General features: G+C 36.6%; 1 protein-coding gene across 1 annotated transcript in view; it reads right to left on the bottom strand.

The window, feature by feature from the left end:
• The window catches only part of LOC145679576 (uncharacterized), a 694,799-nt gene that overhangs the window by 368,195 nt on the left and 312,983 nt on the right, over positions 1–13,621 (bottom strand). The window lies entirely within an intron of this gene.

Raw genomic sequence — 13,621 nt, 5'->3', positions numbered from 1 at the left:
GTAAATAGTCCTTCAGACGTCCTTTCTTTTTACTTATCACTCCATCCAGTTTTGTGTTAGTGCAAACATTCAAACAACGTACGGTATGTCATTTTCACTGTAGCGTGCGTCAGTGCACAGGACATTCTACATATCATATCGACGACAAGTTTGACAACACATTAATACTGGACGTAGAATACACTATTTTGTGGGTTCAGCAACAAAGTGTTATGGAAAAGACTCCATAGTTGCTTGTGGTACTACCAATGGAGAGTTCAACGTTGCATGCATTGATAACAAATTCATCTAACCTTCAATAATATACTAATGTTTCTGATATGGTTGAACCGTGTTTGTTGGTAGTTATGCAACCACGCATAGCAACCCTACAATTCTCCATACCATATCTTTGATTCCGTTTCCACAATCGACATGGCAAGACAAATTCTACTTCAATATTGGTGTAGGAGTTCCGGCTTCTATTCCCGGCGGGAGCTCATGTGGTTCGGATTCCTTGCTGCTGAAAGAGTCGTTAAACTCAAACTCAAATTCTACTTTAAGTGCTCTCTTCCTTCTAGCTCATATTGACAGATCTTTATTTGCAAACATAAGCGGGAATCCATTAAGTCCATTGTGGAGTCCCTTGCGCAATTGTTCTGGAGATTTGATTTTGATATTGCTGAATACTACGTCTATAATTTCCTGAGTGCAATATTACACTGACTGTGTCAAGGTCATTCGTCTTTGTACTATAGTGTGTCAAAGTTCGTACCGCCATATTTCCCACGCTCGTAACTCGTAAACGACGTCGCTTTCAAGTTTTTGTCCATATATATGCTTACTTTCATTGATTTTATTTTATCGTTTTGCTTATTTAGAATACTGAAATAATTCTAGAATTTGAATTTTCTAATGGCTGTGAACTTTCGAAAACTTATGTCACGAGACGCTACTAACCACAACGACTATTGTATCAGAAGGGAAGAGGCAAGGGCAAAACCATAGCAATGGAAGACTTCAGCAGCGTAATAGGAGAAAGAGCTGCCAATAAGATGGTGAGATCATTTACACTCGGTGGAAGAAACACACGGAGCCAAATACTTATCGACTTCTATAGTGAACATGATATGATGGCGACGAATACGTGGCTTAAGAAAACCTAGCTATACACGTGGAAAAGTTCAAATCGGTTGCATTCTTGTGAAGCAACGTTTCAGGAATAATGTAGGTGACGGGATGACAGTATTGGGAGTGAACATTGACTTGGATCACAATCTCCTAGTGGCTGAAGCAGAACTGGTTATAGTCAATAAAGAAAAATGGGAAGAGAAACCGACAATGGAACTTAAAGTGACTAAGAAGTATGAACAGTGACGTGAAAGAAAAGACTGAAGAAAAATTTTGTGCAATATGCGATATACATAGTAGGGAATATCGAAAATGGTTGGAGAAATGTTAAGCAAATTCTATTAGACACACTCCACAATAATATTGGCAGGATAGAAAGAGCACCGAGGAAATCATAGATAAGAGAAGCGGTGCTTAAGAAGATGGGAGAACGCAGAAGGACGAAAACAATGGACATCAAAGAATACAAAAGGCTGAATAATCACTTAAGAAGAAAGACGAACAAAGCCAAAGAGAAGCACGGGGAACAGATATGTGAGGAAGTGATGGAACTTCAACGGTATGGCAGATATGATCTGATGTATCAGAAAGCAAAGAATTAGGAAGGAAAGCTAACAGAAGTATTCGCAACTTTGGAATCGAAGATCAATAAGGTCATTTAGCCACTAACAATCAACGAATACTTAGAATCTGGGAGGCATACATAATGGATTTTTATGATCATAAGAACTGATCCTAAGATATTGCGATCGAAGAGGAAGAAGTGGATGATGAAGAAAAAGGACCCGTATATAGAAAAGTGATGTAGTAAAAGCCATCAGACATGCGAAGGGGATTTAAAAAAAATCATACTTGAAACGAAAAATATAATTTTAAAACCATTGTACATTTATTCATGGCTAAAAACAAGTGCGGAGCGCTCATCTGGAGTGCCACTATCCATTTCTTCAAACCTGAAAACTATGAATTGGACACTAATATATTTCGTATTCTATTAAGAATAAGAATAATTTATTGTCGTTAAACAACATGATGTTGTAATAGACAACGTCAAAATTTAAGTTCGCGTACATGCAATATTTACAATTTTAATTAATCAATACAATATTTTATATTTTACCTAGTACTACTTTTCTATTCTAATCCTGAAATTTCTTCCTGAAATTCTGAAATACTATATATATACTTTTCTAAGAGCCACTTTTTACAAAAACATTTAAAATTTTTAATCTCCATTTCTCTCACTATAAATGGCAATAAATTATACAATTTCATCCCTATATATTTATAACTATTTTGAGTTTTGCACAGCCGCACATGGGGAATATTTATTTCATTTTTGCGCCCTGTATTGTGTGAGTGAATACTACTTCGAGTAACATAATTTGTACAGTTTTCTTTGATATACATAAGGCACGATAATATGTACAAGGACGGGATAGTCATTATTTCAAAATCTTTGAAAAAATATCTACAAGATTCTCTCTCTGGAATTCCTGTTATCGTTCTTATCGCTCTTTTTTGCCACTTAAATACTGTTTGTGCCCCGGAAGAATTACCCCATAATAGTATGCCATACGACAGATGAGAGTGAAAGAAAGCATAATATGCAGTAATTAATAGATACAGATATTTTTAATTTACGTAACACATATACTGCCCTTGATAATTTTTTACAAAGTTGCATAGTATGCACATTCCAGTTTAATTTCGTATCTAAGTATATCCCTAATAAATTAACTGAGGAGCATTCTTTTGTATCAGTTGTGGAGCTGCTGAGATGAAAGTATAACTTCTCTGTTTTATTATGATTCAAATGTAATTTATTGTGGAACAGCCAAACAGTAGATTTATCTATTGCGTTATTATTTTTCGTGTGTATTGCGTTGATATTATTATCTTTCGTTATAAATGTAGTATCATCGGCATACATAACAGTGGTTTCTGATAAATAGTCAGGTAAATCGTTAATATATACCAGAAATAGAAAAGGTCCAATGACATTTCCCTGTGGCACTCCTGTTAATATTTCAAGTACGTTTGACTGTTTATTTTGTACACACACAACTTGTTTTCTACTTTCTAGATAAGACCTGATCAATAACAGCTCACTTCCTCTGATCTCATAATACTGTAATTTCTGAATCAATATTTCATGTGAAACAGCATCAAAAGCCTTACTTAAATTTAATAATGTTGCGCAAGCGAATGAACTGTTTTCAAAAGCATCAATTATCTCAGATACAACTTTTTCAACAGCTTTAATGGTGGACATACCTTTCCGAAACCCATATTGTGCACAGTTAATGAGATTGTTATTTTCAAAGTACAGGGTTAGTTGTTTTTTCATGCAATGTTCAATAATTTTTGATACAATTGGTACGAGAGATATTGGTCTATAGTTGCTGGGACAGTTTTTGTCCCCTTTTTTATATATGGGAATAGTAACCGCAATCTTAAGACAATCTGGGAACACTCCTTCTACTAGTATCCAATTAATTAAGTGTGTAAGGGGTTCCACTATTACGTCTATAATGTTTTTAATTGTACTATTAGTAAACCCATAATAATCGTCGCTACCAGATGTCTTAAACTTACGAACCACTGACAAAATTGCCTCAGGTGTTACGTTTGTCCATTTAAATGTCAAGTTACTAGTTTGATATCTACATGAACCTAGAATACTTTTAAAGTCTATAACACCGTTTCTGCGGACTTAGAGATATTGCTTGTATTACCATTTACATACTTAGCACTACTTACAAAGAATTCATTAAAAGTGTCAGGGGATATTGATATTGAATCGTTTTCTTTCCGTACCCCTATTTCCCTGTTTATAATTGTCCACCCTGCTTTACATTTATTTGCATGGTTTACAATAAAATTGTCGTTTGCCTTAATTTTTGCCGCGCTTATTTCCTTTCTGTAGTGTCTTTTAGCTCTGATGTATTTTTCTTTTCCCACAGGACAGCCCGATTTAGCCCTATTATACCAAGCAATCACAACCTTACGAAGCTCTGCTAGTTGCGGAGTGAACCAGTTACTAACATTTTGCTGTAATTTGTTTGTAGATAAGTTATAGCATTTAAATTTTCTTGGAAAACATTCCTTTAGGCATCGTGTTAAATTATAGATAAAAAATTCACACGCTTCTACTACATTTTTACATCTGAAGAATATTTGCTGCCAGTCAATTTCTTTTAATTTATGTCTTAAACTACAGATATTATCTAAACTAAGTACTCGAAAACTCTTTGTCACCACCCTAGTAGTATTGTGTTTGACAAAGGGGTATAACACCCATAGGCCATCCAGGCACGTAGCCAGGATTTCGTAATAGGGGGGGTCTGAGACATGAAATACTATGGTTATCACATCAGAGTTCGATTATTCTAAACTATTTTACTGGTAACATATGGTTCGTTTAGTCAGTATTTCGTAATGAAGGGGTGGATGTGGGGGAGTTTGACATGAAATATTGTTGTTATCACAGCAGGGCTTGGTCAATTTAAACTATTTTAATAGCAACATATGATAGTTTGTTAAGACTTTAAAATTAGGACATGTTAGTAAGTATTTTAGTAACAAACTATGAAGAAATCTCGAATAAAAGAATATTAAAAAAATGATTTGACATGAAAATGAAATGAAATCTTACGCCCCACGTCTATGCCGGTTAGGCCAAAGAAGACGGTGATGATGAGAGATGAGTGTTATGAAGAAAGTGGGAGGTAACGGGACAACCCCGGGAAAACCCACTAGCACGGTGTTTGTCCACCACGAAGTCCACACGGCGCGTACTGCTACCAAAACAGGGGCCCCAAGCACCGGAGGTGAACGCTCTACCACTGAGCCACCGCGCCAAAAAAAAGAGAAATTTTTAAAAAAATTACAATATCTACGTTCCTTCTTCTGTTCATCCAAATATAACAATTTTCCTTTCATTATGACCTCAACTATTATAAAAAAAAGTACGTATCCAATAATGTCTTGTAAAATATGTTATTATATCTGGGTTCGTTTCTCTGTTGAATCAAATGTTACTAGAACTTTCTTTCCACATAACTTTCTCTTATTATTTCGTCAACTGCTGTCTGTTACAAATGACAAGTTAAAGGAGCAGAAAACTGTTTCTCAAATAACATGTTTGATTCTGCAGAGAAGTGATGAAAAATTATTTTTATTTTTAGCTTTTTTTATTTTTAACGCTTATTCTTCCTATTACTTGTTTCTTTTTGTTTCATCCTTCCTTAATTTTTTTTATTTCTTGTCTCGAAGGGGGGGGGTCCGGACCCCCCGGACCCACCCCTTGGCTACGTGCCTGGGCCATCGTGATCTGACAATGCGCACTGTACTACACCACACGATAAATCATTTCTATATACATTTGTAATAATGTTATCTAAACAAGCTTCCTTTCTTGTTGGCTGATCATTTAGAAAATAAAAGTTATATGATCTAAGTATATCAGAAAAATAATTCTTGGTAGGAGTATCAAGTAAAACATTGATATTTACATCCCCCAGATATAATATTTTATATTTATCATGCTTACTTAAATAGTTAGTAAGGTCTTCCCAGCGTGCAAGAAAGACATTGACATCCGTATCTGGTGTTCGACAAATTGATATCACAATTGTTTTCGCGCTAGGAAATAAAATTGCAACTACTTCGAATTCCCCCTCATAACAGAAATTATCTACGTTAATAACAACATAGTCAATGGTGAAGCCATCTCTTAAATAAATTGCTACTCCGCCATGTGTAATTCTACTTCTATGATAGCTTGCTGCCATGATATAATTTTCAGGTACGTATAGAAGTATTTCTTCATTTCTAAGCCAGTGTTCATTAACACAAAGAATATGGCACGGAAATGAGTCAAGAAAAATTTCAATTTCAATTAATTTGTTTCTTATTGCTTGTACGTTAATGTGGAACAGCAAGATATTTTCAAAGTCACAATTTATAGCACCTTTCATGTTTGAAAACAGACCAGAGTTACTTTGTGCTAAAATTATATCATTTATGTTTCTAACATTAAGAATTCTAGTTAAGTTAGATTGTTTAATTCGACCAACTTCATTATTATCTATTAGCTCAATTTCTACCAGCGTGCAGTTAGCCCCCCCTCATGCTAAATATAAAATTATTTTTATGTCAATCGTTTCATCATCGTTTGATCAGGTATGATCAACAATTTTTAACGTTTGATCAGCTTTACTAACACAAATACAAGCGATATTTAGTAGGGGGGCTAACTACACGCTAGCCCCCCCTTCACGTCAGATTCGAAATTTTTTGATGTCAATCGTTTGATCACCGTTTGATCAGGTTTGATCAACAATTTTCAAAGTTTGATCAGCTTTAGTAACAGAGATATAAGGGTTCCAAAATGGGGGGCCAGCCCCCCCTTCACCTCTGATTCGACTTTTTCTTATGTCAATCGTTTGATCATCGTTTGATCAGGTATGATCAACAATTTTTAACGTTTGATCAACTTTACTAGCATAAATATAAGCGATATTTAGTAGGGGGGCTAACTACACGCTAGCCCCCCTTCACGTCAGATTCAAATTTTTTTGATGTCAATCGTTTGATCATCGTTTGATCAGGTTTGATCAACAATTTTCAACGTTTGATCAACTTTAGTAACAGAGATATAAGGGTTCCAAAATGAGGGGCCAGCTTCCCCTTCACCTCCGATTCTACTTTTTCTTATGTCAATCGTTTGATCATCGTTTGATCAGGTATGATCAACAATTTTTAACGTTTGATCAGCTTTACTAACATAAATATAAGCGATATTTAGTAGGGGGGGCCTACTACACGCTAGCCCCCCTTCACGTCAGATTCGAAATTTTTTGATGTCAATCGTTTGATCATCGTTTGATCAGGTTTGATCAACAATTTTCAACGTTTAATCAACTTCAGTAACAGAGATATGAGGGTTCCAAAATGGGGGGGGCCAGCCTCCCCTTCACCTCCGATTCGACTTTTTCTTATGTCAATCGTTTGGTCATCGTTTGATCAGGTATGATCAACAATTTGTAACGTTTGATCAGCTTTACTAACATAAATATAAGCGATATTTAGTAGGGGGGGCCTACTACACGCTAGCCCCCCTTCACGTCAGATTCGAAATTTTTTGATGTCAATCGTTTGATCATCGTTTGATCAGGTTTGATCAACAATTTTCAACGTTTGATCAACTTTAGTAACAGAGATATAAGGGTTACAAAATTGGGGGCCAGACCCCCTTCACCTCTGATTCGATCTTTTCTTATGTCAAACATTTGATCAGGTATAATCAACAATTTGTAACGTTTGATCAGCGTTACTAACATAAATATAAGATATTTTTAGTAGGGGGGCTAACTAAACACTGCCCCCCTTCACTTCCGATTCAAAATTTTTCGATGACAATTGTTTGATCATCGTTTGATCAACAATTTTTAACGTTTGATCAACTTTACTAACAGAGATATAAGGGTTATAAGATGCGGGACCAGACCCCCTACCCCTTTACCTCCGATTCGATCTTTTCCTATGTCAATCGTTTGGTCATCGTTTTATCAGGTATGATCAACAATTTTTAACGTTTCATCATCGTTACTAATATAAATATAAGCTATATTTAGTCCGTGGGGCTAAGTACATGCTAGCCCCACTTCATGTCAGAATTGAAATTTTTTGATGCCAATGCATTGATCATCGTTTGATCAAATTTCATCAACAATTTTCAAAGTTTGACGAATTTTACTAACAGAGAAAGAAGGGTTAAAAAATGGGGCGCCAGCCCCTTCCCTGACACCTCCGATTTGTTGTTTTCTTATATCAGTTGTTTTATCTACGTTTATTCAGATTTGAACAACAATTGCCAACGTTTGATTAACTTTATTACAGAGACTTGTAACACTGCTAGAAATAAACAACTATTAAGTGTATTTAAGTGTATTTTAAGTGTATTTTCAAACAATGAAACAAGAATGTGTAATAGAAAGGGAACAATTACATAAATTCCCTTTGGCTGAAATGCTGGGCTTCGCATGGTAAGAATAATATTTTTGCAAAATCTTTAAAAGTAAAGAAATGCGTGACGTATATAATCGAATTAAATATATAAACACTATTAAACGTTTAATAAAGGTCCGTCAACTTGGAGTCCGGAATCGGCAAATCACATATTAAACATGTTCATAATTTTGTACACATTTTGTACATCTTTTAAAAACATTTGTACACCCATGTGTTTCCAGAAATTTGCGATCAAAATTCCTCACTCCAACTTGACGTTCGAGTGCGGAATCACCAGATTCGAGATTTAGGTAGCTAAAAATAATATGCGAATTTCGTACAATTTTGTACACCTTTAAAATAATTTTGTACACTTCTGTGTTTCGAGAAAATTACCGTCAAAGTTTCGAACTCAACGATCATGTTGGAGTACGGAGTGCTCATATCGAAGACTTAAGTAGACAAAAACAATCTACGAATTTTGTACACTTTTGTACACCTTTTAAAAAATTTGTATACTTCTGTATTTCGAAAAAAATGGCCTTAAAGTTGTGGTTTCTGCCATAAGCAAACCATCAACTTGGAGTGCCGATTGTCAATATCAGACATATACTAAGCAAATAAGATTGTACCTGTCCCGTAAAATTTTGTACAGCATTCAAATAATTTTGTGAGCTCCTTCGTGGCTAAGCGGTAGCGTACGCGCCTTTGGTGTGGGAGATCTGGGTTCGATTCCCAGCGGGAGATCATGTGGTTCGGATTCCACGTTAATCAGTAGGTCCCGCCTCATATAGCCTCGCTGCTGAAAGGACATTAAACTCAAAATCAACTAAACTCAAATAATTTTGTTCACCCCTGTGTTTCCAGAAAATTAGCTCTAAAATTTCGAACTCAATCATCAACTTGGAGTGCAGAATCTTCATACCGATGTAAACAAAAATAATGTATGAATTTTGTACACTTTTGCACAACTTTTTAAAAAAATTGTGGCCTCCAAGTATTTCGAGAAAATTGACCTTAAAGTTACGCAATCTACCATGAACAAACCATCAACTTACGTGTCTGATGTTGGCCCTCACCTCTCCCAAATTACACCAAACGTCGTCCATCGGAAGTGCATCGTTAGTGCACATTAGTGCACTAAAAATTAACGTTAGTGCTATCAGAGTTTACGAGTCTTTGAAGATTTTTGGTGGGTTCTTTCTTCATATGAAGTTTGCTCGCCACCCGTCTTTATGCAGACAGATTTTCACCAAACTTATCACATCATTAGTGCATTATTAGTGCACTAAAACGCACTAAGCACTAAGTTTAGTATTACCCTATTGTGGGACATATTCAAGATTTTCGGTGGGTGCTCCGACTTCAGAAATATCAAATTTCATACTAACTGACATAGATAGGTTACATGGGTTAACGGCAATCGTAAGTGCATCGTTGGTTCTCTTAAACGCACTGAGCACTAATGTTAGCTTTATCATATTTTGGGATCTATTCAAGATTTTTGGTGTGGAGGGGGGACAATTTCAGAAATATCAAATTCCATTCAAACTGTTATTTTTTTTCTAGAAGTACTAATGATGCACTAACGAATGGCACAGTTTTTTTCATTAGTGCTTGAAGTGTGGGCAAGTTCATCATAACCCCAATGATATTTTACTTGTAGCACCTACACTAATGAACCACTAACGTTAGGGGTTTTTGCACTAAGAACCAGTAACGATGCACGAATGATTTTGTGATAGTGTTCCAGATTCAATTACAATGTTAAAGCATTCATCGACTCACGCGGAATTAGTGCATTCTACAAGTGGAAATTTGTATTTATTATTATTATTTTAATGAAGATTAAAGAAAACCGATTCTAGATGTTTATATTTCTGACACACTGCTGATCTTTGTTTCATCCACCTGGGTCAAAGTGACTAGCATAAAAAAGGGTGTTAGGAGCCCCCTGCGTGGGTGCCATGACAGTGGGTGCCGTGACTCTTCCAGGGGTGTAGCCACGGGGGGCTCCAAATGGGGCCAGCCCCCCAAATGACTTCCTCCCCCCCAAACGACAGCTTTAATGTTTATATATAAATAATAATTTTCCGTTTCTCTTCATCAGATTTCCTTCAAACTTGGCACATATATACAAGACCGAAAATAAATCGACACGCATTTTTTGTTTCTTTCGGGAAATAGGTTGAAGGGGGAAAAGGGCCCCTTTTCAAAAAATGGTCCCCTTGATTAAAAGGGCCACTTTAAAGAAACTAAACTCTGCCCGTGCAAAGATGACTTCAAAGTAGGGAATACCGGTTTTGTCGTTTTTGCGAGAAAGGGTTATAGGGCCAATGCCCAATTCGAAATGACAAAGGACCCCGCACAATCCTTACGGAAATCGGATTTTCGTGGAACTGCTTGAAACCGTGATATGTTGTAGATATCATGTTTCTGAGAAAACGTTTCAATGGATACAACCACAAATCACTGACCGTTTGGCCACTACAGGGCCACTTTTTTTTAAAACAGCCGATGATAACGACATTCTGGATTTCGGTAAAAATGACTAAAACCGTGATATGCTGTAGATATTGTGATCCTGAGAATAAGTCTTAACGGATATAACCACAAATCACTGATCGTTTGATCACTGCAGGGCCACGTTTTTAAAAGCAGCCGAATATCCTGATATTGTGGATTTCAATCAAAATGACTGAAACTCTGATATGTTGTAAATGTTGTGATCCAGAGAAAATGTCTCAATAAGCACAGCCAGCAACCACTGACCGTTTGGCCACTACAGGACCACTTTTTTGAAAACAGCAGAAGGTAACGTTATTCTGGATGTCGGTGGAATTGCTTGAAATCGTGATATGTTGTAGATATTGTGATCCTGAGAAAAAGTCTTAATGGACACAAACACCAATCAGTGACCATTTAGCAACTACGGGGCCACATTTTTTAAAACAGAAGAAGGTAAGGATACCTGGAATTCTGGTAGAATTGTATAAAATTATGAAAAGTTCTAAATTATCTCACAACCCGAAAAAGGGATGGAAGAGTAGCGGCCAATATTATTTAAGCATACCGGTAGATAACATTCAGATGCTCATTTTGCGAGACAAAGGAAAACTCTAGAACGTCCTAGACATTTTTTCCCAGGATCACGACTTACAACGTGTCACAGTTTCATTCATTTACACTGAAATAAAAACTGTCATTATACTCGGCTGTTTTTAAAAAAAATCTGAGCATGTAGTGGCCAAACGGTCATAATTCGATAGTTGTGTCCATTAAGACTTTTTCTCATGATGAGATCTTCAACATATCTTAGTCTTACTCAATCTTAATCCAGAACATCGTTGTACTCAGCTGTTTTCAAGAAAGTAGACCAAGTAATCAAACGGTCAGTGATTAGTGGTTGTGTCCATTAAAACCTTTTCTCAGGATCACAATATCTACAACATAACACAGTTTCAGTCATTTTCACCGAAATCCACAAGATCACTATTTTTAGTTGCTTTCAAAACAGTGGTCTCGTAGCAGCCAAATGGTCAGTGAGTGGTAGTTGTGCCCGTGAAGACTTATCCTCAGGGTCATAAAATCTACATCATATCACGGTTACAAGCAATTCCACCTAAATTCAGAATACCGTTACCTTCTTTTTCCAAAAAAGCGACCCTGTAGTAACCAGTCAGTTATTGGTGGTTGTGCTTCTTGGCTTGTTCAGACTTTTTCTCAGGATCACAACATCTAGAACATATCACAGTTTCAGTTATTTTAATCGAAATCCACAATATCACTATCTTCGGCTGCTTTCAAAAAAGTGGCCCTGAGTGGCCAAACGATCAATGATTATTGGTTATTCCCATTAAGATTTTTCTCAGGATCACAATATCTACAACACATCACGGCTTTAGTCACTTTACCAAAATTCAGAATGTGGTTATATTCGGCTGTTTTCAAAAAAGTGGCCCTGTAGTGGCCAAACGATCAGTGATTTGTGGTTGTGTCTATTGAGACGTTTTCTTAGGAACATAACATCTAGAACGTATCACGTTTTCAAGCAATTCCACGGAAATCCAATTTCCTAAGGGTTGTGTCCTTTATCATTTCGAAGAGGGCCATTGATTGCCCTCTACAACTCTACTCTCGCAAAAACGACAAAACACGTATTTCCTATTTTTAAGTCATCTTTCCATCGGCAGAGTTTCATTTCTTTAATGTGGCCCTTTTAACCAAGGAGGCTCTTTTTGAAAAGGGGCCGTTTGGCCTCCTTAACTTATTTCTCGAAAGAAACAAAAAAGTGTGTATTTATTTTCGGTCTAGTATGTGCCAAGTTTCAAGAAAATCCGATGGCGAGAAACCTTGTGAAGCTATCCCCTTTACACTCTCACTTTTTGGATTCGACGGGTTTTTGCCCCGAAGTCTTCAATTTATTGCGATTCATATTTGACAGTTTGAAGTCAAATGTTTTAACAAGGTACTTCAAATACTAAACTAATTAGTAACGATATTATATATTTTTATATGTAACTAGTGTTTTTTAATTTTTTTATCAGATGGAAAATTTAGTGGAAAATAACGTTTTTTTTTTCAGCTTTTCAGTTCGGATTTCATTCGCTCTTTTTAATGCTACTTGATGTGTAACAGGATATATAGCTGTTAATAAAATAATTATGTTTTTTAGTGACGAATAATAAATAAATATTTTTGACAGGAAATCTTAAAGAAATTAAGTGCAATTCCAAAGATCAATCTTATGTATAAAGGTAGCCAAGAATGTTCTGTCCCTTTTTGTGGAGGTATGTGATCCATTGGCCCTCACACCGTGAGTTGAATGCGAATGGAGATAAGGCGAAGGTCAGTTGTTGGTGTGGGTATATCCAACGTACTAACTGGTTGTGACAGTTCAGTTATTCCGTGAACTTGCGTAAGGACAGAGTGAATATGGGACCTCCACAGAATCATAAGGGCGTGTATACTGTACGAGTTCAAACTGGGGTCAAATGACGCTGCAGTGAAGTAGAAGATATGCCAGGCCTTTTGTGAGGGTGTCCTGACTACGCGGATAGTGCAGTGATAGTTTAACAAGTTTAAGGACGGTGACGAAACACTCGAAGACGCATCACATGCCGGAAGACCAACACATGTACAAAATGAAGATCTGCAAGCAGCAATTTAGGCTAACAGTGGCAGACGTGTGAGGAACTGGGACTACAATTCAATGTGAATGAAGAAATCATTCGGCAGCACCTCCATCAACTGTGGAAACACTACAAGTTGGGTCGATGGATCCCACATGATTAAACTAAGGGCCAGAAGGCAACACGAACAGACACCTGTGTTTCTTTGTTGTCTCGTTTGAGGAAGGAGCCATTTCTGGACAGGGTGTTGACATGTGATAAGTGGGACCTGTACGAAGCTCCACGAAGCCGCCATCATTGGTTAGCATCCATGACCCTGTTCCAAAACAGTCGAAACCAGCACTGCACCAGAAGAAAGTTCT

This window comes from Thermobia domestica, chromosome 1 (genome assembly GCF_964235325.1).
Source record: "Thermobia domestica chromosome 1, izTheDome1.hap1.1, whole genome shotgun sequence".
Classification (NCBI taxonomy): Eukaryota; Metazoa; Arthropoda; class Insecta; order Zygentoma; family Lepismatidae; genus Thermobia; species Thermobia domestica.
Note: the sequence above shows the minus strand (reverse complement) of the source record. Positions and strands in the feature narration are given on the sequence as shown.